Source organism: Eubalaena glacialis, chromosome 2 (assembly GCF_028564815.1).
Source record: "Eubalaena glacialis isolate mEubGla1 chromosome 2, mEubGla1.1.hap2.+ XY, whole genome shotgun sequence".
NCBI classification, from domain to species: Eukaryota; Metazoa; Chordata; class Mammalia; order Artiodactyla; family Balaenidae; genus Eubalaena; species Eubalaena glacialis.
In genome coordinates, this window is record NC_083717.1 from 55654166 (window position 1) to 55675979 (window position 21814).

The 21814-nt window shown below is 56.7% G+C and overlaps 8 non-coding genes across 8 annotated transcripts; all 8 read right to left on the bottom strand.

Annotated features, from left to right (window-relative positions):
* Positions 1-453: 453 nt before the first annotated feature.
* LOC133086195 (small nucleolar RNA SNORD116) lies at positions 454-546 on the bottom strand. The gene has a single exon (XR_009699958.1). It is a non-coding gene; the product is annotated as a small nucleolar RNA SNORD116 (small nucleolar RNA).
* Positions 547-3235: 2689 nt separating this feature from the next.
* LOC133086304 (small nucleolar RNA SNORD116) lies at positions 3236-3328 on the bottom strand. Its single transcript, XR_009700063.1, has one exon. It is a non-coding gene; the product is annotated as a small nucleolar RNA SNORD116 (small nucleolar RNA).
* Positions 3329-6017: 2689 nt separating this feature from the next.
* Positions 6018-6110, bottom strand: LOC133086306 (small nucleolar RNA SNORD116). The gene has a single exon (XR_009700064.1). It is a non-coding gene; the product is annotated as a small nucleolar RNA SNORD116 (small nucleolar RNA).
* A 2689-nt stretch (positions 6111-8799) lies between these two features.
* Positions 8800-8892, bottom strand: LOC133086307 (small nucleolar RNA SNORD116). The gene has a single exon (XR_009700065.1). It is a non-coding gene; the product is annotated as a small nucleolar RNA SNORD116 (small nucleolar RNA).
* Positions 8893-11581: 2689 nt separating this feature from the next.
* Positions 11582-11674, bottom strand: LOC133086308 (small nucleolar RNA SNORD116). Its single transcript, XR_009700066.1, has one exon. It is a non-coding gene; the product is annotated as a small nucleolar RNA SNORD116 (small nucleolar RNA).
* Positions 11675-14363: 2689 nt separating this feature from the next.
* LOC133086309 (small nucleolar RNA SNORD116) lies at positions 14364-14456 on the bottom strand. Its single transcript, XR_009700067.1, has one exon. It is a non-coding gene; the product is annotated as a small nucleolar RNA SNORD116 (small nucleolar RNA).
* Positions 14457-17145: 2689 nt separating this feature from the next.
* Positions 17146-17238, bottom strand: LOC133086310 (small nucleolar RNA SNORD116). The gene has a single exon (XR_009700068.1). It is a non-coding gene; the product is annotated as a small nucleolar RNA SNORD116 (small nucleolar RNA).
* A 2689-nt stretch (positions 17239-19927) lies between these two features.
* Positions 19928-20020, bottom strand: LOC133086312 (small nucleolar RNA SNORD116). Its single transcript, XR_009700070.1, has one exon. It is a non-coding gene; the product is annotated as a small nucleolar RNA SNORD116 (small nucleolar RNA).
* Between the last annotated feature and the right edge of the window lie 1794 nt (positions 20021-21814).

The window sequence follows — 21814 nt, forward strand, 5'->3', positions numbered from 1 at the left end:
CCCCTGCTCACTGCTCCAGCCCCACCGGGCACTCAGGAACCTCACCACACCACACACAACATCACAGAGGGCCTCAGGCCTGGCCTGAGGCTCCAGGCTCCAACCAGGGAAGCTTGCTCACTTTGGCTTCCAGAATCAGCCTCCGAAGCGGCATGCACAAAGCGTGATCCTGGCCAAAACACACCTCTCCAAGCTGCAAGCTCACTGGGCCTCCACCAGCACACGCTCCGACTCTGAAGACTAGCAGGAGAGCCTGCCCCCTTGTATTCCCTCAGCGGTCTTTTAGCAGGGACCGGGGATTCATAGATGACCCAGCTTATGGGCAGACACGGTCGACCCTCACACAGGAGTCCCTCCAATGCTGGAGCCCTTAGTGGTGTTTGCATGCCTGTCAGCAGGGGACGTCGGCCCTCACTCCTAACTGTCCCATACCCCCGAGAGAGGAAACGTGCTGGACCTCAGTTTCGATGAGGAGACGGTAGAGCGTTCTCACTCATTTTGTTCAGATTTTCCAAGGAATGCATACAAGGGTGTCATCATCGATCCAAGCACATGCTGGGACGCTGCAGAACACAAACGGGCAGGCCGTGGGGCTCTGCAGAGGAGCCATGACCCGGAAGTACTCCAACAGCATGGGGAATCCACAGTCTTCAGGCCACTCAGCAAGACCAACAATCAATCCACTCTTGCAGCCACTGGGCCCATCTGATGAAAACCTAATATCCAATGGCACATTTTAGTATGGGTGAATGCATACCGTCCTGAGTTATCCACAGCCACGCTCAGCAACGTGCGCCCGCCCCACTTTTTCCAGTTCTCCTTAGGACATCCAGTCATCAGACAACGCGAAGGTCTTCTTGTCTTTGCCGACGGCCAGCCTTGCCCTGCAGCTGCACCTGAGAAGTGGACAGAAATCATGCAGGCTTCTGAATTGCACCACGGTTCAGAGAACATGATTCTTGCGAACACTTACCTTGCCGTGAGCCCAGAACCTGCTTTCCAAGTACCACTATCCATTACCGAAAACTGATTGCGTGTCTCACAGCATGACTGGAGGAAGTTAGGCACGTACATTGGTCGGTGTGCCAGACACTGTATCTGTGTATTCACGTGAGTGGGCGTGTGTGACTGTGACTGCGCACGAGGATGCGCTTGTGGGTTCCTGTGTGTGGCGCTGAATACGCGTCTTGGGCTCTGGGTGTCGCTGTGGCCCTCTGCAGACACCTCCAACAGTAAACGCCATAGTTTATACACAGCACCCTGGTTGGACCCCCAACTGAAAGGAGAAAGACCCCTGTCAGCTTCAAGAGGCCGCATGCGAAGTTTAACGCCCAGGGGCTGCTGAAATAGGTCACAGACTCCCGCTCTCCCACAGCCACGCCTTCTGACCAAAGCACAAAGACTGGACGAGACCTGCCTCCCGGCCGTGGGTGTCACATCTACGTGGACCTGGAGACCCTGCCACCTACAAGCACATCTGATGTGCCCTTGGGGTCACTCCCAGCGCTCCCAGAAGCAAGGGAACCTCCCATGGGGGGGCTGACTCCGACCTGCAGTTGCCTACAGGCAAGATGCAGCCCGGCACTACTCAAGGGGCTAACGAACTTCGGCCCAAGTGCCTCTTCTCGCCAACTAGACCATATCACTTTCCGTGACCCCGTGGGAATGCCCACAACGGGAAGTGTTGGGCTTCAGCAACCATGACACAGGTTGGGACCTGACAGCGGAAATTAGGCCACCTTCCCGGCCACGTATCGGCAAGCTTCCAACTGGCAGGTTTCGCGGCCCAGACCACTGAGGAAACGCTCAAACGCTTCACAGCCTCGTCCTAAGTGCCCTCCTGCTGCCTGCAGGGCGACTCAACCCTACTTGAAGCCACAGACATCATGCGAACACGGGGACACTGAACACCAGGGAAGACAGACCGCAAGCCTGTCTGCTTTGATGAGGCCCACGGCACCGCATGCATCCTGGCAATTCTCCACTGCCACAGCGACACTACCGAGGAACTCACAGTGATCAAAGGCACTGTCCCCGAGGACCACAGACAGACTTTCAATGGAAGACCTCTGCCATGCGAGGGGACTTGGAAGCCTGAAAGGGAAAGGTGGTTGGCCACGGCAGGGCACCTGGCAGGGCAACTGTGTCCCCATCTCTTCCCGGCCAATGGACTGCTCCGGATAAAGCTCTGGCTCTTCGAACGGCCTGCAGGCCACATGGGCCGGCCGCGTCATGCCCTCCGGGAGAAACACTATCGCTTTGCACATTCCCAAAAGAAGGAACGAAACGACCAAAGGGCTTGTTCCCATAACTCACCTACCCCCAAGGAGGCCGGCACAGATGCCTCAGCATGTCCATCTTCTCTACGTCCCGCAAGACACCCGTGTGGAGTCACTCCTCGGGGAATGGGATCGCAACTCTACACAGGTTACCTACCTCACTACATCCTCATGAACTGCCAAAGCCATCCCCTCCATAGGCAGCTGATGCCAGCCCTTCACGAACAAGACACATCCTCGGGAAGCTGAGGCCAGCACCTGCAACCCAATGATGACAGCCCATCCCACGACATTACATAGGACGTGTCCTCATGATACCTTAACTTTCTCTCCAGGCCCCCAGCCACCACACAGGCTTAAATGCAGCACTCGATCCTCAGCCCACTCCACGATGATCCACTTAGCACCAACAGTGTGCCGGCAGCTTCAGCAGAGGAGCTGAAAGGGGCAGCCCCGTGGCCTAGTCCATCGGCCCCCTTCTGCCATCGCTCAACTCCAGCCCACCCCTGCTCACTGCTCCAGCCCCACCGGGCACTCAGGAACCTCACCACACCACACACAACATCACAGAGGGCCTCAGGCCTGGCCTGAGGCTCCAGGCTCCAACCAGGGAAGCTTGCTCACTTTGGCTTCCAGAATCAACCTCCGAAGCGGCATGCACAAAGCGTGATCCTGGCCAAAACACACCTCTCCAAGCTGCAAGCTCACTGGGCCTCCACCAGCACACGCTCCGACTCTGAAGACTAGCAGGAGAGCCTGCCCCCTTGTATTCCCTCAGCGGTCTTTTAGCAGGGACCGGGGATTCATAGATGACCCAGCTTATGGGCAGACACGGTCGACCCTCACACAGGAGTCCCTCCAATGCTGGAGCCCTTAGTGGTGTTTGCATGCCTGTCAGCAGGGGACGTCGGCCCTCACTCCTAACTGTCCCATACCCCCGAGAGAGGAAACGTGCTGGACCTCAGTTTCGATAAGGAGACGGTAGAGCGTTCTCACTCATTTTGTTCAGATTTTCCAAGGAATGCATACAAGGGTGTCATCATCGATCCAAGCACATGCTGGGACGCTGCAGAACACAAACGGGCAGGCCGTGGGGCTCTGCAGAGGAGCCATGACCCGGAAGTACTCCAACAGCATGGGGAATCCACAGTCTTCAGGCCACTCAGCAAGACCAACAATCAATCCACTCTTGCAGCCACTGGGCCCATCTGATGAAAACCTAATATCCAATGGCACATTTTAGTATGGGTGAATGCATACCGTCCTGAGTTATCCACAGCCACGCTCAGCAACGTGCGCCCGCCCCACTTTTTCCAGTTCTCCTTAGGACATCCAGTCATCAGACAACGCGAAGGTCTTCTTGTCTTTGCCGACGGCCAGCCTTGCCCTGCAGCTGCACCTGAGAAGTGGACAGAAATCATGCAGGCTTCTGAATTGCACCACGGTTCAGAGAACATGATTCTTGCGAACACTTACCTTGCCGTGAGCCCAGAACCTGCTTTCCAAGTACCACTATCCATTACCGAAAACTGATTGCGTGTCTCACAGCATGACTGGAGGAAGTTAGGCACGTACATTGGTCGGTGTGTCAGACACTGTATCTGTGTATTCACGTGAGTGGGCGTGTGTGACTGTGACTGCGCACGAGGATGCGCTTGTGGGTTCCTGTGTGTGGCGCTGAATACGCGTCTTGGTCTCTGGGTGTCGCTGTGGCCCTCTGCAGACACCTCCAACAGTAAACGCCATAGTTTATACACAGCACCCTGGTTGGACCCCCAACTGAAAGGAGAAAGACCCCTGTCAGCTTCAAGAGGCCGCATGCGAAGTTTAACGCCCAGGGGCTGCTGAAATAGGTCACAGACTCCCGCTCTCCCACAGCCACGCCTTCTGACCAAAGCACAAAGACTGGACGAGACCTGCCTCCCGGCCGTGGGTGTCACATCTACGTGGACCTGGAGACCCTGCCACCTACAAGCACATCTGATGTGCCCTTGGGGTCACTCCCAGCGCTCCCAGAAGCAAGGGAACCTCCCATGGGGGGGCTGACTCCGACCTGCAGTTGCCTACAGGCAAGATGCAGCCCGGCACTACTCAAGGGGCTAACGAACTTCGGCCCAAGTGCCTCTTCTCGCCAACTAGACCATATCACTTTCCGTGACCCCGTGGGAATGCCCACAACGGGAAGTGTTGGGCTTCAGCAACCATGACACAGGTTGGGACCTGACAGCGGAAATTAGGCCACCTTCCCGGCCACGTATCGGCAAGCTTCCAACTGGCAGGTTTCGCGGCCCAGACCACTGAGGAAACGCTCAAACGCTTCACAGCCTCGTCCTAAGTGCCCTCCTGCTGCCTGCAGGGCGACTCAACCCTACTTGAAGCCACAGACATCATGCGAACACGGGGACACTGAACACCAGGGAAGACAGACCGCAAGCCTGTCTGCTTTGATGAGGCCCACGGCACCGCATGCATCCTGGCAATTCTCCACTGCCACAGCGACACTACCGAGGAACTCACAGTGATCAAAGGCACTGTCCCCGAGGACCACAGACAGACTTTCAATGGAAGACCTCTGCCATGCGAGGGGACTTGGAAGCCTGAAAGGGAAAGGTGGTTGGCCACGGCAGGGCACCTGGCAGGGCAACTGTGTCCCCATCTCTTCCCGGCCAATGGACTGCTCCGGATAAAGCTCTGGCTCTTCGAACGGCCTGCATGCCACATGGGCCGGCCGCGTCATGCCCTCCGGGAGAAACACTATCGCTTTGCACATTCCCAAAAGAAGGAACAAAACGACCAAAGGGCTTGTTCCCATAACTCACCTACCCCCAAGGAGGCCGGCACAGATGCCTCAGCATGTCCATCTTCTCTACGTCCCGCAAGACACCCGTGTGGAGTCACTCCTCCGGAAATGGGATCGCAACTCTACACAGGTTACCTACCTCACTACATCCTCATGAACTGCCAAAGCCATCCCCTCCATAGGCAGCTGATGCCAGCCCTTCACGAACAAGACACATCCTCGGGAAGCTGAGGCCAGCACCTGCAACCCAATGATGACAGCCCATCCCACGACATTACATAGGACGTGTCCTCATGATACCTTAACTTTCTCTCCAGGCCCCCAGCCACCACACAGGCTTAAATGCAGCACTCGATCCTCAGCCCACTCCACGATGATCCACTTAGCACCAACAGTGTGCCGGCAGCTTCAGCAGAGGAGCTGAAAGGGGCAGCCCCGTGGCCTAGTCCATCGGCCCCCTTCTGCCATCGCTCAACTCCAGCCCACCCCTGCTCACTGCTCCAGCCCCACCGGGCACTCAGGAACCTCACCACACCACACACAACATCACAGAGGGCCTCAGGCCTGGCCTGAGGCTCCAGGCTCCAACCAGGGAAGCTTGCTCACTTTGGCTTCCAGAATCAACCTCCGAAGCGGCATGCACAAAGCGTGATCCTGGCCAAAACACACCTCTCCAAGCTGCAAGCTCACTGGGCCTCCACCAGCACACGCTCCGACTCTGAAGACTAGCAGGAGAGCCTGCCCCCTTGTATTCCCTCAGCGGTCTTTTAGCAGGGACCGGGGATTCATAGATGACCCAGCTTATGGGCAGACACGGTCGACCCTCACACAGGAGTCCCTCCAATGCTGGAGCCCTTAGTGGTGTTTGCATGCCTGTCAGCAGGGGACGTCGGCCCTCACTCCTAACTGTCCCATACCCCCGAGAGAGGAAACGTGCTGGACCTCAGTTTCGATAAGGAGACGGTAGAGCGTTCTCACTCATTTTGTTCAGATTTTCCAAGGAATGCATACAAGGGTGTCATCATCGATCCAAGCACATGCTGGGACGCTGCAGAACACAAACGGGCAGGCCGTGGGGCTCTGCAGAGGAGCCATGACCCGGAAGTACTCCAACAGCATGGGGAATCCACAGTCTTCAGGCCACTCAGCAAGACCAACAATCAATCCACTCTTGCAGCCACTGGGCCCATCTGATGAAAACCTAATATCCAATGGCACATTTTAGTATGGGTGAATGCATACCGTCCTGAGTTATCCACAGCCACGCTCAGCAACGTGCGCCCGCCCCACTTTTTCCAGTTCTCCTTAGGACATCCAGTCATCAGACAACGCGAAGGTCTTCTTGTCTTTGCCGACGGCCAGCCTTGCCCTGCAGCTGCACCTGAGAAGTGGACAGAAATCATGCAGGCTTCTGAATTGCACCACGGTTCAGAGAACATGATTCTTGCGAACACTTACCTTGCCGTGAGCCCAGAACCTGCTTTCCAAGTACCACTATCCATTACCGAAAACTGATTGCGTGTCTCACAGCATGACTGGAGGAAGTTAGGCACGTACATTGGTCGGTGTGTCAGACACTGTATCTGTGTATTCACGTGAGTGGGCGTGTGTGACTGTGACTGCGCACGAGGATGCGCTTGTGGGTTCCTGTGTGTGGCGCTGAATACGCGTCTTGGTCTCTGGGTGTCGCTGTGGCCCTCTGCAGACACCTCCAACAGTAAACGCCATAGTTTATACACAGCACCCTGGTTGGACCCCCAACTGAAAGGAGAAAGACCCCTGTCAGCTTCAAGAGGCCGCATGCGAAGTTTAACGCCCAGGGGCTGCTGAAATAGGTCACAGACTCCCGCTCTCCCACAGCCACGCCTTCTGACCAAAGCACAAAGACTGGACGAGACCTGCCTCCCGGCCGTGGGTGTCACATCTACGTGGACCTGGAGACCCTGCCACCTACAAGCACATCTGATGTGCCCTTGGGGTCACTCCCAGCGCTCCCAGAAGCAAGGGAACCTCCCATGGGGGGGCTGACTCCGACCTGCAGTTGCCTACAGGCAAGATGCAGCCCGGCACTACTCAAGGGGCTAACGAACTTCGGCCCAAGTGCCTCTTCTCGCCAACTAGACCATATCACTTTCCGTGACCCCGTGGGAATGCCCACAACGGGAAGTGTTGGGCTTCAGCAACCATGACACAGGTTGGGACCTGACAGCGGAAATTAGGCCACCTTCCCGGCCACGTATCGGCAAGCTTCCAACTGGCAGGTTTCGCGGCCCAGACCACTGAGGAAACGCTCAAACGCTTCACAGCCTCGTCCTAAGTGCCCTCCTGCTGCCTGCAGGGCGACTCAACCCTACTTGAAGCCACAGACATCATGCGAACACGGGGACACTGAACACCAGGGAAGACAGACCGCAAGCCTGTCTGCTTTGATGAGGCCCACGGCACCGCATGCATCCTGGCAATTCTCCACTGCCACAGCGACACTACCGAGGAACTCACAGTGATCAAAGGCACTGTCCCCGAGGACCACAGACAGACTTTCAATGGAAGACCTCTGCCATGCGAGGGGACTTGGAAGCCTGAAAGGGAAAGGTGGTTGGCCACGGCAGGGCACCTGGCAGGGCAACTGTGTCCCCATCTCTTCCCGGCCAATGGACTGCTCCGGATAAAGCTCTGGCTCTTCGAACGGCCTGCATGCCACATGGGCCGGCCGCGTCATGCCCTCCGGGAGAAACACTATCGCTTTGCACATTCCCAAAAGAAGGAACAAAACGACCAAAGGGCTTGTTCCCATAACTCACCTACCCCCAAGGAGGCCGGCACAGATGCCTCAGCATGTCCATCTTCTCTACGTCCCGCAAGACACCCGTGTGGAGTCACTCCTCCGGAAATGGGATCGCAACTCTACACAGGTTACCTACCTCACTACATCCTCATGAACTGCCAAAGCCATCCCCTCCATAGGCAGCTGATGCCAGCCCTTCACGAACAAGACACATCCTCGGGAAGCTGAGGCCAGCACCTGCAACCCAATGATGACAGCCCATCCCACGACATTACATAGGACGTGTCCTCATGATACCTTAACTTTCTCTCCAGGCCCCCAGCCACCACACAGGCTTAAATGCAGCACTCGATCCTCAGCCCACTCCACGATGATCCACTTAGCACCAACAGTGTGCCGGCAGCTTCAGCAGAGGAGCTGAAAGGGGCAGCCCCGTGGCCTAGTCCATCGGCCCCCTTCTGCCATCGCTCAACTCCAGCCCACCCCTGCTCACTGCTCCAGCCCCACCGGGCACTCAGGAACCTCACCACACCACACACAACATCACAGAGGGCCTCAGGCCTGGCCTGAGGCTCCAGGCTCCAACCAGGGAAGCTTGCTCACTTTGGCTTCCAGAATCAACCTCCGAAGCGGCATGCACAAAGCGTGATCCTGGCCAAAATACACCTCTCCAAGCTGCAAGCTCACTGGGCCTCCACCAGCACACGCTCCGACTCTGAAGACTAGCAGGAGAGCCTGCCCCCTTGTATTCCCTCAGCGGTCTTTTAGCAGGGACCGGGGATTCATAGATGACCCAGCTTATGGGCAGACACGGTCGACCCTCACACAGGAGTCCCTCCAATGCTGGAGCCCTTAGTGGTGTTTGCATGCCTGTCAGCAGGGGACGTCGGCCCTCACTCCTAACTGTCCCATACCCCCGAGAGAGGAAACGTGCTGGACCTCAGTTTCGATAAGGAGACGGTAGAGCGTTCTCACTCATTTTGTTCAGATTTTCCAAGGAATGCATACAAGGGTGTCATCATCGATCCAAGCACATGCTGGGACGCTGCAGAACACAAACGGGCAGGCCGTGGGGCTCTGCAGAGGAGCCATGACCCGGAAGTACTCCAACAGCATGGGGAATCCACAGTCTTCAGGCCACTCAGCAAGACCAACAATCAATCCACTCTTGCAGCCACTGGGCCCATCTGATGAAAACCTAATATCCAATGGCACATTTTAGTATGGGTGAATGCATACCGTCCTGAGTTATCCACAGCCACGCTCAGCAACGTGCGCCCGCCCCACTTTTTCCAGTTCTCCTTAGGACATCCAGTCATCAGACAACGCGAAGGTCTTCTTGTCTTTGCCGACGGCCAGCCTTGCCCTGCAGCTGCACCTGAGAAGTGGACAGAAATCATGCAGGCTTCTGAATTGCACCACGGTTCAGAGAACATGATTCTTGCGAACACTTACCTTGCCGTGAGCCCAGAACCTGCTTTCCAAGTACCACTATCCATTACCGAAAACTGATTGCGTGTCTCACAGCATGACTGGAGGAAGTTAGGCACGTACATTGGTCGGTGTGTCAGACACTGTATCTGTGTATTCACGTGAGTGGGCGTGTGTGACTGTGACTGCGCACGAGGATGCGCTTGTGGGTTCCTGTGTGTGGCGCTGAATACGCGTCTTGGTCTCTGGGTGTCGCTGTGGCCCTCTGCAGACACCTCCAACAGTAAACGCCACAGTTTATACACAGCACCCTGGTTGGACCCCCAACTGAAAGGAGAAAGACCCCTGTCAGCTTCAAGAGGCCGCATGCGAAGTTTAACGCCCAGGGGCTGCTGAAATAGGTCACAGACTCCCGCTCTCCCACAGCCACGCCTTCTGACCAAAGCACAAAGACTGGACGAGACCTGCCTCCCGGCCGTGGGTGTCACATCTACGTGGACCTGGAGACCCTGCCACCTACAAGCACATCTGATGTGCCCTTGGGGTCACTCCCAGCGCTCCCAGAAGCAAGGGAACCTCCCATGGGGGGGCTGACTCCGACCTGCAGTTGCCTACAGGCAAGATGCAGCCCGGCACTACTCAAGGGGCTAACGAACTTCGGCCCAAGTGCCTCTTCTCGCCAACTAGACCATATCACTTTCCGTGACCCCGTGGGAATGCCCACAACGGGAAGTGTTGGGCTTCAGCAACCAGGACACAGGTTGGGACCTGACAGCGGAAATTAGGCCACCTTCCCGGCCACGTATCGGCAAGCTTCCAACTGGCAGGTTTCGCGGCCCAGACCACTGAGGAAACGCTCAAACGCTTCACAGCCTCGTCCTAAGTGCCCTCCTGCTGCCTGCAGGGCGACTCAACCCTACTTGAAGCCACAGACATCATGCGAACACGGGGACACTGAACACCAGGGAAGACAGACCGCAAGCCTGTCTGCTTTGATGAGGCCCACGGCACCGCATGCATCCTGGCAATTCTCCACTGCCACAGCGACACTACCGAGGAACTCACAGTGATCAAAGGCACTGTCCCCGAGGACCACAGACAGACTTTCAATGGAAGACCTCTGCCATGCGAGGGGACTTGGAAGCCTGAAAGGGAAAGGTGGTTGGCCACGGCAGGGCACCTGGCAGGGCAACTGTGTCCCCATCTCTTCCCGGCCAATGGACTGCTCCGGATAAAGCTCTGGCTCTTCGAACGGCCTGCATGCCACATGGGCCGGCCGCGTCATGCCCTCCGGGAGAAACACTATCGCTTTGCACATTCCCAAAAGAAGGAACAAAACGACCAAAGGGCTTGTTCCCATAACTCACCTACCCCCAAGGAGGCCGGCACAGATGCCTCAGCATGTCCATCTTCTCTACGTCCCGCAAGACACCCGTGTGGAGTCACTCCTCCGGAAATGGGATCACAACTCTACACAGGTTACCTACCTCACTACATCCTCATGAACTGCCAAAGCCATCCCCTCCATAGGCAGCTGATGCCAGCCCTTCACGAACAAGACACATCCTCGGGAAGCTGAGGCCAGCACCTGCAACCCAATGATGACAGCCCATCCCACGACATTACATAGGACGTGTCCTCATGATACCTTAACTTTCTCTCCAGGCCCCCAGCCACCACACAGGCTTAAATGCAGCACTCGATCCTCAGCCCACTCCACGATGATCCACTTAGCACCAACAGTGTGCCGGCAGCTTCAGCAGAGGAGCTGAAAGGGGCAGCCCCGTGGCCTAGTCCATCGGCCCCCTTCTGCCATCGCTCAACTCCAGCCCACCCCTGCTCACTGCTCCAGCCCCACCGGGCACTCAGGAACCTCACCACACCACACACAACATCACAGAGGGCCTCAGGCCTGGCCTGAGGCTCCAGGCTCCAACCAGGGAAGCTTGCTCACTTTGGCTTCCAGAATCAACCTCCGAAGCGGCATGCACAAAGCGTGATCCTGGCCAAAACACACCTCTCCAAGCTGCAAGCTCACTGGGCCTCCACCAGCACACGCTCCGACTCTGAAGACTAGCAGGAGAGCCTGGCCCCTTGTATTCCCTCAGCGGTCTTTTAGCAGGGACCGGGGATTCATAGATGACCCAGCTTATGGGCAGACACGGTCGACCCTCACACAGGAGTCCCTCCAATGCTGGAGCCCTTAGTGGTGTTTGCATGCCTGTCAGCAGGGGACGTCGGCCCTCACTCCTAACTGTCCCATACCCCCGAGAGAGGAAACGTGCTGGACCTCAGTTTCGATAAGGAGACGGTAGAGCGTTCTCACTCATTTTGTTCAGATTTTCCAAGGAATGCATACAAGGGTGTCATCATCGATCCAAGCACATGCTGGGACGCTGCAGAACACAAACGGGCAGGCCGTGGGGCTCTGCAGAGGAGCCATGACCCGGAAGTACTCCAACAGCCTGGGGAATCCACAGTCTTCAGGCCACTCAGCAAGACCAACAATCAATCCACTCTTGCAGCCACTGGGCCCATCTGATGAAAACCTAATATCCAATGGCACATTTTAGTATGGGTGAATGCATACCGTCCTGAGTTATCCACAGCCACGCTCAGCAACGTGCGCCCGCCCCACTTTTCCCAGTTCTCCTTAGGACATCCAGTCATCAGACAACGCGAAGGTCTTCTTGTCTTTGCCGACGGCCAGCCTTGCCCTGCAGCTGCACCTGAGAAGTGGACAGAAATCATGCAGGCTTCTGAATTGCACCACGGTTCAGAGAACATGATTCTTGCGAACACTTACCTTGCCGTGAGCCCAGAACCTGCTTTCCAAGTACCACTATCCATTACCGAAAACTGATTGCGTGTCTCACATCATGACTGGAGGAAGTTAGGCACGTACATTGGTCGGTGTGTCAGACACTGTATCTGTGTATTCACGTGAGTGGGCGTGTGTGACTGTGACTGCGCACGAGGATGCGCTTGTGGGTTCCTGTGTGTGGCGCTGAATACGCGTCTTGGTCTCTGGGTGTCGCTGTGGCCCTCTGCAGACACCTCCAACAGTAAACGCCACAGTTTATACACAGCACCCTGGTTGGACCCCCAACTGAAAGGAGAAAGACCCCTGTCAGCTTCAAGAGGCCGCATGCGAAGTTTAACGCCCAGGGGCTGCTGAAATAGGTCACAGACTCCCGCTCTCCCACAGCCACGCCTTCTGACCAAAGCACAAAGACTGGACGAGACCTGCCTCCCGGCCGTGGGTGTCACATCTACGTGGACCTGGAGACCCTGCCACCTACAAGCACATCTGATGTGCCCTTGGGGTCACTCCCAGCGCTCCCAGAAGCAAGGGAACCTCCCATGGGGGGGCTGACTCCGACCTGCAGTTGCCTACAGGCAAGATGCAGCCCGGCACTACTCAAGGGGCTAACGAACTTCGGCCCAAGTGCCTCTTCTCGCCAACTAGACCATATCACTTTCCGTGACCCCGTGGGAATGCCCACAACGGGAAGTGTTGGGCTTCAGCAACCATGACACAGGTTGGGACCTGACAGCGGAAATTAGGCCACCTTCCCGGCCACGTATCGGCAAGCTTCCAACTGGCAGGTTTCGCGGCCCAGACCACTGAGGAAACGCTCAAACGCTTCACAGCCTCGTCCTAAGTGCCCTCCTGCTGCCTGCAGGGCGACTCAACCCTACTTGAAGCCACAGACATCATGCGAACACGGGGACACTGAACACCAGGGAAGACAGACCGCAAGCCTGTCTGCTTTGATGAGGCCCACGGCACCGCATGCATCCTGGCAATTCTCCACTGCCACAGCGACACTACCGAGGAACTCACAGTGATCAAAGGCACTGTCCCCGAGGACCACAGACAGACTTTCAATGGAAGACCTCTGCCATGCGAGGGGACTTGGAAGCCTGAAAGGGAAAGGTGGTTGGCCACGGCAGGGCACCTGGCAGGGCAACTGTGTCCCCATCTCTTCCCGGCCAATGGACTGCTCCGGATAAAGCTCTGGCTCTTCGAACGGCCTGCATGCCACATGGGCCGGCCGCGTCATGCCCTCCGGGAGAAACACTATCGCTTTGCACATTCCCAAAAGAAGGAACAAAACGACCAAAGGGCTTGTTCCCATAACTCACCTACCCCCAAGGAGGCCGGCACAGATGCCTCAGCATGTCCATCTTCTCTACGTCCCGCAAGACACCCGTGTGGAGTCACTCCTCCGGAAATGGGATCGCAACTCTACACAGGTTACCTACCTCACTACATCCTCATGAACTGCCAAAGCCATCCCCTCCATAGGCAGCTGATGCCAGCCCTTCACGAACAAGACACATCCTCGGGAAGCTGAGGCCAGCACCTGCAACCCAATGATGACAGCCCATCCCACGACATTACATAGGACGTGTCCTCATGATACCTTAACTTTCTCTCCAGGCCCCCAGCCACCACACAGGCTTAAATGCAGCACTCGATCCTCAGCCCACTCCACGATGATCCACTTAGCACCAACAGTGTGCCGGCAGCTTCAGCAGAGGAGCTGAAAGGGGCAGCCCCGTGGCCTAGTCCATCGGCCCCCTTCTGCCATCGCTCAACTCCAGCCCACCCCTGCTCACTGCTCCAGCCCCACCGGGCACTCAGGAACCTCACCACACCACACACAACATCACAGAGGGCCTCAGGCCTGGCCTGAGGCTCCAGGCTCCAACCAGGGAAGCTTGCTCACTTTGGCTTCCAGAATCAACCTCCGAAGCGGCATGCACAAAGCGTGATCCTGGCCAAAACACACCTCTCCAAGCTGCAAGCTCACTGGGCCTCCACCAGCACACGCTCCGACTCTGAAGACTAGCAGGAGAGCCTGGCCCCTTGTATTCCCTCAGCGGTCTTTTAGCAGGGACCGGGGATTCATAGATGACCCAGCTTATGGGCAGACACGGTCGACCCTCACACAGGAGTCCCTCCAATGCTGGAGCCCTTAGTGGTGTTTGCATGCCTGTCAGCAGGGGACGTCGGCCCTCACTCCTAACTGTCCCATACCCCCGAGAGAGGAAACGTGCTGGACCTCAGTTTCGATAAGGAGACGGTAGAGCGTTCTCACTCATTTTGTTCAGATTTTCCAAGGAATGCATACAAGGGTGTCATCATCGATCCAAGCACATGCTGGGACGCTGCAGAACACAAACGGGCAGGCCGTGGGGCTCTGCAGAGGAGCCATGACCCGGAAGTACTCCAACAGCATGGGGAATCCACAGTCTTCAGGCCACTCAGCAAGACCAACAATCAATCCACTCTTGCAGCCACTGGGCCCATCTGATGAAAACCTAATATCCAATGGCACATTTTAGTATGGGTGAATGCATACCGTCCTGAGTTATCCACAGCCACGCTCAGCAACGTGCGCCCGCCCCACTTTTCCCAGTTCTCCTTAGGACATCCAGTCATCAGACAACGCGAAGGTCTTCTTGTCTTTGCCGACGGCCAGCCTTGCCCTGCAGCTGCACCTGAGAAGTGGACAGAAATCATGCAGGCTTCTGAATTGCACCACGGTTCAGAGAACATGATTCTTGCGAACACTTACCTTGCCGTGAGCCCAGAACCTGCTTTCCAAGTACCACTATCCATTACCGAAAACTGATTGCGTGTCTCACATCATGACTGGAGGAAGTTAGGCACGTACATTGGTCGGTGTGTCAGACACTGTATCTGTGTATTCACGTGAGTGGGCGTGTGTGACTGTGACTGCGCACGAGGATGCGCTTGTGGGTTCCTGTGTGTGGCGCTGAATACGCGTCTTGGTCTCTGGGTGTCGCTGTGGCCCTCTGCAGACACCTCCAACAGTAAACGCCACAGTTTATACACAGCACCCTGGTTGGACCCCCAACTGAAAGGAGAAAGACCCCTGTCAGCTTCAAGAGGCCGCATGCGAAGTTTAACGCCCAGGGGCTGCTGAAATAGGTCACAGACTCCCGCTCTCCCACAGCCACGCCTTCTGACCAAAGCACAAAGACTGGACGAGACCTGCCTCCCGGCCGTGGGTGTCACATCTACGTGGACCTGGAGACCCTGCCACCTACAAGCACATCTGATGTGCCCTTGGGGTCACTCCCAGCGCTCCCAGAAGCAAGGGAACCTCCCATGGGGGGGCTGACTCCGACCTGCAGTTGCCTACAGGCAAGATGCAGCCCGGCACTACTCAAGGGGCTAACGAACTTCGGCCCAAGTGCCTCTTCTCGCCAACTAGACCATATCACTTTCCGTGACCCCGTGGGAATGCCCACAACGGGAAGTGTTGGGCTTCAGCAACCATGACACAGGTTGGGACCTGACAGCGGAAATTAGGCCACCTTCCCGGCCACGTATCGGCAAGCTTCCAACTGGCAGGTTTCGCGGCCCAGACCACTGAGGAAACGCTCAAACGCTTCACAGCCTCGTCCTAAGTGCCCTCCTGCTGCCTGCAGGGCGACTCAACCCTACTTGAAGCCACAGACATCATGCGAACACGGGGACACTGAACACCAGGGAAGACAGACCGCAAGCCTGTCTGCTTTGATGAGGCCCACGGCACCGCATGCATCCTGGCAATTCTCCACTGCCACAGCGACACTACCGAGGAACTCACAGTGATCAAAGGCACTGTCCCCGAGGACCACAGACAGACTTTCAATGGAAGACCTCTGCCATGCGAGGGGACTTGGAAGCCTGAAAGGGAAAGGTGGTTGGCCACGGCAGGGCACCTGGCAGGGCAACTGTGTCCCCATCTCTTCCCGGCCAATGGACTGCTCCGGATAAAGCTCTGGCTCTTCGAACGGCCTGCAGGCCACATGGGCCGGCCGCGTCATGCCCTCCGGGAGAAACACTATCGCTTTGCACATTCCCAAAAGAAGGAACAAAACGACCAAAGGGCTTGTTCCCATAACTCACCTACCCCCAAGGAGGCCGGCACAGATGCCTCAGCATGTCCATCTTCTCTACGTCCCGCAAGACACCCGTGTGGAGTCACTCCTCCGGAAATGGGATCGCAACTCTACACAGGTTACCTACCTCACTACATCCTCATGAACTGCCAAAGCCATCCCCTCCATAGGCAGCTGATGCCAGCCCTTCACGAACAAGACACATCCTTGGGAAGCTGAGGCCAGCACCTGCAACCCAATGATGACAGCCCATCCCACGACATTACATAGGACGTGTCCTCATGATAACTTAACTTTCTCTCCAGGCCCCCAGCCACCACACAGGCTTAAATGCAGCACTCGATCCTCAGCCCACTCCACGATGATCCACTTAGCACCAACAGTGTGCCGGCAGCTTCAGCAGAGGAGCTGAAAGGGGCAGCCCCGTGGCCTAGTCCATCGGCCCCCTTCTGCCATCGCTCAACTCCAGCCCACCCCTGCTCACTGCTCCAGCCCCACCGGGCACTCAGGAACCTCACCACACCACACACAACATCACAGAGGGCCTCAGGCCTGGCCTGAGGCTCCAGGCTCCAACCAGGGAAGCTTGCTCACTTTGGCTTCCAGAATCAACCTCCGAAGCGGCATGCACAAAGCGTGATCCTGGCCAAAACACACCTCTCCAAGCTGCAAGCTCACTGGGCCTCCACCAGCACACGCTCCGACTCTGAAGACTAGCAGGAGAGCCTGGCCCCTTGTATTCCCTCAGCGGTCTTTTAGCAGGGACCGGGGATTCATAGATGACCCAGCTTATGGGCAGACACGGTCGACCCTCACACAGGAGTCCCTCCAATGCTGGAGCCCTTAGTGGTGTTTGCATGCCTGTCAGCAGGGGACGTCGGCCCTCACTCCTAACTGTCCCATACCCCCGAGAGAGGAAACGTGCTGGACCTCAGTTTCGATAAGGAGACGGTAGAGCGTTCTCACTCATTTTGTTCAGATTTTCCAAGGAATGCATACAAGGGTGTCATCATCGATCCAAGCACATGCTGGGACGCTGCAGAACACAAACGGGCAGGCCGTGGGGCTCTACAGAGGAGCCATGACCCGGAAGTACTCCAACAGCATGGGGAATCCACAGTCTTCAGGCCACTCAGCAAGACCAACAATCAATCCACTCTTGCAGCCACTGGGCCCATCTGATGAAAACCTAATATCCAATGGCACATTTTAGTATGGGTGAATGCATACCGTCCTGAGTTATCCACAGCCACGCTCAGCAACGTGCGCCCGCCCCACTTTTTCCAGTTCTCCTTAGGACATCCAGTCATCAGACAACGCGAAGGTCTTCTTGTCTTTGCCGACGGCCAGCCTTGCCCTGCAGCTGCACCTGAGAAGTGGACAGAAATCATGCAGGCTTCTGAATTGCACCACGGTTCAGAGAACATGATTCTTGCGAACACTTACCTTGCCGTGAGCCCAGAACCTGCTTTCCAAGTACCACTATCCATTACCGAAAACTGATTGCGTGTCTCACAGCATGACTGGAGGAAGTTAGGCACGTACATTGGTCGGTGTGTCAGACACTGTATCTGTGTATTCACGTGAGTGGGCGTGTGTGACTGTGACTGCGCACGAGGATGCGCTTGTGGGTTCCTGTGCGTGGTGCTGAATACGCGTCTTGGTCTCTGGGTGTCGCTGTGGCCCTCTGCAGACACCTCCAACAGTAAACGCCACAGTTTATACACAGCACCCTGGTTGGACCCCCAACTGAAAGGAGAAAGACCCCTGTCAGCTTCAAGAGGCCGCATGCGAAGTTTATCGCCCAGGGGCTGCTGAAATAGGTCACAGACTCCCGCTCTCCCACAGCCACGCCTTCTGACCAAAGCACAAAGACTGGACGAGACCTGCCTCCCGGCCGTGGGTGTCACATCTACGTGGACCTGGAGACCCTGCCACCTACAAGCACATCTGATGTGCCCTTGGGGTCACTCCCAGCGCTCCCAGAAGCAAGGGAACCTCCCATGGGGGGGCTGACTCCGACCTGCAGTTGCCTACAGGCAAGATGCAGCCCGGCACTACTCAAGGGGCTAACGAACTTCGGCCCAAGTGCCTCTTCTCGCCAACTAGACCATATCACTTTCCGTGACCCCGTGGGAATGCCCACAACGGGAAGTGTTGGGCTTCAGCAACCATGACACAGGTTGGGACCTGACAGCGGAAATTAGGCCACCTTCCCGGCCACGTATCGGCAAGCTTCCAACTGGCAGGTTTCGCGGCCCAGACCACTGAGGAAACGCTCAAACGCTTCACAGCCTCATCCTAAGTGCCCTCCTGCTGCCTGCAGGGCGACTCAACCCTACTTGAAGCCACAGACATCATGCGAACACGGGGACACTGAACACCAGGGAAGACAGACCGCAAGCCTGTCTGCTTTGATGAGGCCCACGGCACCGCATGCATCCTGGCAATTCTCCACTGCCACAGCGACACTACCGAGGAACTCACAGTGATCAAAGGCACTGTCCCCGAGGACCACAGACAGACTTTCAATGGAAGACCTCTGCCATGCGAGGGGACTTGGAAGCCTGAAAGGGAAAGGTGGTTGGCCACGGCAGGGCACCTGGCAGGGCAACTGTGTCCCCATCTCTTCCCGGCCAATGGACTGCTCCGGATAAAGCTCTGGCTCTTCGAACGGCCTGCATGCCACATGGGCCGGCCGCGTCATGCCCTCCGGGAGAAACACTATCGCTTTGCACATTCCCAAAAGAAGGAACAAAACGACCAAAGGGCTTGTTCCCATAACTCACCTACCCCCAAGGAGGCCGGCACAGATGCCTCAGCATGTCCATCTTCTCTACGTCCCGCAAGACACCCGTGTGGAGTCACTCCTCCGGAAATGGGATCGCAACTCTACACAGGTTACCTACCTCACTACATCCTCATGAACTGCCAAAGCCATCCCCTCCATAGGCAGCTGATGCCAGCCCTTCACGAACAAGACACATCCTCGGGAAGCTGAGGCCAGCACCTGCAACCCAATGATGACAGCCCATCCCACGACATTACATAGGACGTGTCCTCATGATAACTTAACTTTCTCTCCAGGCCCCCAGCCACCACACAGGCTTAAATGCAGCACTCGATCCTCAGCCCACTCCACGATGATCCACTTAGCACCAACAGTGTGCCGGCAGCTTCAGCAGAGGAGCTGAAAGGGGCAGCCCCGTGGCCTAGTCCATCGGCCCCCTTCTGCCATCGCTCAACTCCAGCCCACCCCTGCTCACTGCTCCAGCCCCACCGGGCACTCAGGAACCTCACCACACCACACACAACATCACAGAGGGCCTCAGGCCTGGCCTGAGGCTCCAGGCTCCAACCAGGGAAGCTTGCTCACTTTGGCTTCCAGAATCAACCTCCGAAGCGGCATGCACAAAGCGTGATCCTGGCCAAAACACACCTCTCCAAGCTGCAAGCTCACTGGGCCTCCACCAGCACACGCTCCGACTCTGAAGACTAGCAGGAGAGCCTGGCCCCTTGTATTCCCTCAGCGGTCTTTTAGCAGGGACCGGGGATTCATAGATGACCCAGCTTATGGGCAGACACGGTCGACCCTCACACAGGAGTCCCTCCAATGCTGGAGCCCTTAGTGGTGTTTGCATGCCTGTCAGCAGGGGACGTCGGCCCTCACTCCTAACTGTCCCATACCCCCGAGAGAGGAAACGTGCTGGACCTCAGTTTCGATAAGGAGACGGTAGAGCGTTCTCACTCATTTTGTTCAGATTTTCCAAGGAATGCATACAAGGGTGTCATCATCGATCCAAGCACATGCTGGGACGCTGCAGAACACAAACGGGCAGGCCGTGGGGCTCTGCAGAGGAGCCATGACCCGGAAGTACTCCAACAGCATGGGGAATCCACAGTCTTCAGGCCACTCAGCAAGACCAACAATCAATCCACTCTTGCAGCCACTGGGCCCATCTGATGAAAACCTAATATCCAATGGCACATTTTAGTATGGGTGAATGCATACCGTCCTGAGTTATCCACAGCCACGCTCAGCAACGTGCGCCCGCCCCACTTTTTCCAGTTCTCCTTAGGACATCCAGTCATCAGACAACGCGAAGGTCTTCTTGTCTTTGCCGACGGCCAGCCTTGCCCTGCAGCTGCACCTGAGAAGTGGACAGAAATCATGCAGGCTTCTGAATTGCACCACGGTTCAGAGAACATGATTCTTGCGAACACTTACCTTGCCGTGAGCCCAGAACCTGCTTTCCAAGTACCACTATCCATTACCGAAAACTGATTGCGTGTCTCACAGCATGACTGGAGGAAGTTAGGCACGTACATTGGTCGGTGTGTCAGACACTGTATCTGTGTATTCACGTGAGTGGGCGTGTGTGACTGTGACTGCGCACGAGGATGCGCTTGTGGGTTCCTGTGTGTGGCGCTGAATACGCGTCTTGGTCTCTGGGTGTCGCTGTGGCCCTCTGCAGACACCTCCAACAGTAAACGCCACAGTTTATACACAGCACCCTGGTTGGACCCCAAATGAAAGGAGAAAGACCCCTGTCAGCTTCAAGAGGCCGCATGCGAAGTTTAACGCCCAGGGGCTGCTGAAATAGGTCACAGACTCCCGCTCTCCCACAGCCACGCCTTCTGACCAAAGCACAAAGACTGGACGAGACCTGCCTCCCGGCCGTGGGTGTCACATCTACGTGGACCTGGAGACCCTGCCACCTACAAGCACATCTGATGTGCCCTTGGGGTCACTCCCAGCGCTCCCAGAAGCAAGGGAACCTCCCATGGGGGGGCTGACTCCGACCTGCAGTTGCCTACAGGCAAGATGCAGCCCGGCACTACTCAAGGGGCTAACGAACTTCGGCCCAAGTGCCTCTTCTCGCCAACTAGACCATATCACTTTCCGTGACCCCGTGGGAATGCCCACAACGGGAAGTGTTGGGCTTCAGCAACCATGACACAGGTTGGGACCTGACAGCGGAAATTAGGCCACCTTCCCGGCCACGTATCGGCAAGCTTCCAACTGGCAGGTTTCGCGGCCCAGACCACTGAGGAAACGCTCAAACGCTTCACAGCCTCGTCCTAAGTGCCCTCCTGCTGCCTGCAGGGCGACTCAACCCTACTTGAAGCCACAGACATCATGCGAACACGGGGACACTGAACACCAGGGAAGACAGACCGCAAGCCTGTCTGCTTTGATGAGGCCCACGGCACCGCATGCATCCTGGCAATTCTCCACTGCCACAGCGACACTACCGAGGAACTCACAGTGATCAAAGGCACTGTCCCCGAGGACCACAGACAGACTTTCAATGGAAGACCTCTGCCATGCGAGGGGACTTGGAAGCCTGAAAGGGAAAGGTGGTTGGCCACGGCAGGGCACCTGGCAGGGCAACTGTGTCCCCATCTCTTCCCGGCCAATGGACTGCTCCGGATAAAGCTCTGGCTCTTCGAACGGCCTGCAGGCCACATGGGCCGGCCGCGTCATGCCCTCCGGGAGAAACACTATCGCTTTGCACATTCCCAAAAGAAGGAACAAAACGACCAAAGGGCTTGTTCCCATAACTCACCTACCCCCAAGGAGGCCGGCACAGA